Source organism: Triticum dicoccoides, chromosome 7B, assembly GCF_002162155.2.
Source record: "Triticum dicoccoides isolate Atlit2015 ecotype Zavitan chromosome 7B, WEW_v2.0, whole genome shotgun sequence".
NCBI classification, from domain to species: Eukaryota; Viridiplantae; Streptophyta; class Magnoliopsida; order Poales; family Poaceae; genus Triticum; species Triticum dicoccoides.
Genome location: NC_041393.1, coordinates 259,333,851 through 259,336,976, shown reverse-complemented (window position 1 = coordinate 259,336,976; position 3,126 = coordinate 259,333,851).

The window sequence follows — 3,126 nt, the reverse complement described above, 5'->3', positions numbered from 1 at the left end:
ACCCTCGGGTTGGCCGACCCAAGGGAAAGGGTAGGTGGTGGTGAGGCAAATGGTAAAACCAAGGTTTGGCCTTGCTGGAGGAGTTTTATTCAAAGCGAACTGTCAAGGGGGTCCCATAAATCACCTGACCGTGTAAGGAACACAAAATTCGGGAACATAACACCGGTATGACGGAAACTAGGGGCGGCAAGAGTGGAACAAAGCACCAGGCATAAGGCCGAGTCTTCCACCCTTTACCAAGTATATAGATGCATTAATAATATAAGAGATATTCTGATATCCCAACCAAAATCCTGTCCACCATGGAGAAATCTTCAACTTCACCTGCAACTAGCAACGCTATAAGAGGGGCTGAGCAAAAGCGGTAACATAGCCAAACAACGGTTTGCATAGGAAAGGTGTCAAAGGTTAGAGGTTCATGGCAATATGGGAGGCTTGATAAACAGGTAATAGGTAGCGCAGCATAGCAATAGAACGAAGCAACTAGCATAGCAATGATAGTAGTGAGATCCAGGGTAGCGGTCATCTTGCCTGAAATCCCGCAAGGAAGAAGAACGAGTCCATGAAGAAGACGAACAGATGAAACCGAACCAATCGTAGACGAACGAATCCTCACGATCGCAACGAAACAGGAACTAACAAGAAGAAGCACACAACATAGTAAACACACCACACATGAACAAGGCATGATGCACGACAAGCATGATGCATGACAAAGCTACACGAAGCTACTCATGGCAAGAGATGATGCAAACAAGAGCAACACATCAAGGCAAGTTTAAATGAGGCCGGGAACAACATATAACAATTCCGGTAAGTCCTCATATGCATATTTTGAAATTGGTCCAGATCTGAACAAACATTATGTTCAAGTAGTTAAACATCAAGTTAAGATGCACAACGATGATCTACACGAGATTCTAGTCAAGTTACATATAAAGATCATTTAGTTCGGAGCTACGGTCTAGAAGATATGAGCAACACAAGTCAAACATGGCATTGATGCAAAATGCATTCAAACATCAAGCAAACACACCAAAACATGGATGCAACATGATAATATGAAACTACATGCAATTCTAAGCAAGTTTCATATAGAGCACACTCGAAACGGAGCAACGGTTCAACACACACACATGAAACAAGTTTAAAGGACAAGCTGTCCAAAACAGCAACTAGGCATATTGCAAGCATCAAAACAACAAGCTACAACACTCCAACATGAGAACAAAAGGCATGGGTATGATGTACAGGTAAATCATTACAAAACATGAACACTGAGCTATCTCTAGAAATCACTAGAACATGCTCAAACACACATGGTAAGATTGCAAGTTATAACAATTACAGACTTTGCAGAAAATAACATCACGATGCAATGTTTAGAGCTATCAAAGAACATGTTACATGAACTTATCATGGCAAACAAAGGCATGGCATGAATCTACTAATTGCATAGATCAAAAGACCCTTACTGACCATAAGCCAAAAAGGATCAGAAAATATGATGGCACCCACGTAAACATAGCAAGTTATTAAACAGATTCATACATGGCAGGAACATAATTATGAAGGCATGTAGATGAGCTTGTGCAACTCACTACAGAGCAATACATGGCATGGCAAGGCACCCAACAGTAAGAAGACATATTTGTGAAGCTAAGCATGGCAATAACAAGTCCATAGGGTGCATGGATCACTAGTAAAACACATGGTAACAACTGAACTTAATGTTAACAGGCTGACAACAACATTATGAAGCAACTTTGGAGCAAGATATGAACAAGCTACATCAACCTATAAATGCAACCAGGGGCATGAGTGGATATAGCATGACATGTAGATCAAAACATGTTTATAGAACATCTCCAGATTATGCATAGATTGATTAGTAGCAACATGTTTATATAGCATCACGAAATAACAGATTCAGCATAGCAAAACAGCAACATCATGAACCCTACTTAACAAGCTCGATACACTCACCACAAGTCATTGCATGACAAGATAATCATATCATCATCAAGAAGACATGTTTGTGTAACAAACCAAGTCAAGAACAAGTCCATAGCATGCAAGGATCAACTATAGCAAGCTTGGCCAAATTGAATAACAAGTAAACAATCTGCTAGGAAACATTTTGAAGCAAAAGTATAGCACTCAAATGACATGCTAGACTACTCCATAATTGCAATCAAGGGAATGAATGGATAGACAATAACCTATTGTTAAAAACACCCTTAGTGAAGTATATCTAAATATGCATGGATCTCTCTGTAGCATCAAGTTTACATGGCATCAAAATAACAGCAGAACAAGGACTAAAACAGCAACATCACGATGCCTAGTTTGCATGCTTGTGCTAGTCACCACATTGATCACAAAAATACATGGCATACACCCCTGTAAAGAAGACATAGCATAGTTCAAAACACATGAAGACATCCACCTCATAGGATGCACACATCAATCATGGCAAAAATGACAAAAGAGCTCGTTCTGATAACAGACAGCAGAAAACATTATGAAGCACTCTTACAACGATGATTCAGGCATCAATATGACCTCAAATGAATATGATGTAATGGAATGAAATGATGTACTCGTTGAGGCGAACAATTTTACATATTACACGCGCAAAACGGAGCTACAGATGCAGAGATACGGCATGACGAACATGGCATGAAAATTACAAAATCTGGGACTTAGGCGAAAATATACCCTCCGAAAAGTCAACCCGGGATGGAGATATCCAGGACACGGGGATCCCGTTTGTTTCGTATCCTGGTGGATCTGATCCATCTGCAGTTCCGGGCCGGATCTCGTCGGATCCGGCCGGAGTCTTCGTCGGAGACGGTGGCCGAAGGCGAGGGAAAGGCCAGGGAGGCGCGGGGGACCTGCGGGGCGGCTAGCCGAGGAGGACGACGGCGGGGCGGCTAGCCGGAGCTCGGGGCAAGGAAGGCGGCGGCCGGAGGAAGCAGCGGGCGACGGACCCGGCCGAAGGCGGTAGCCGGCGAGGGACGGAGGCGGGAGGCCGGACTCGCGCGGCATCAGCCACGGCGGCGCGTGGGCGGCGGGGTCCCGAAGGGACGTGACGGCGCAGGGAGGCGAGCGCCGGCCGGGCGC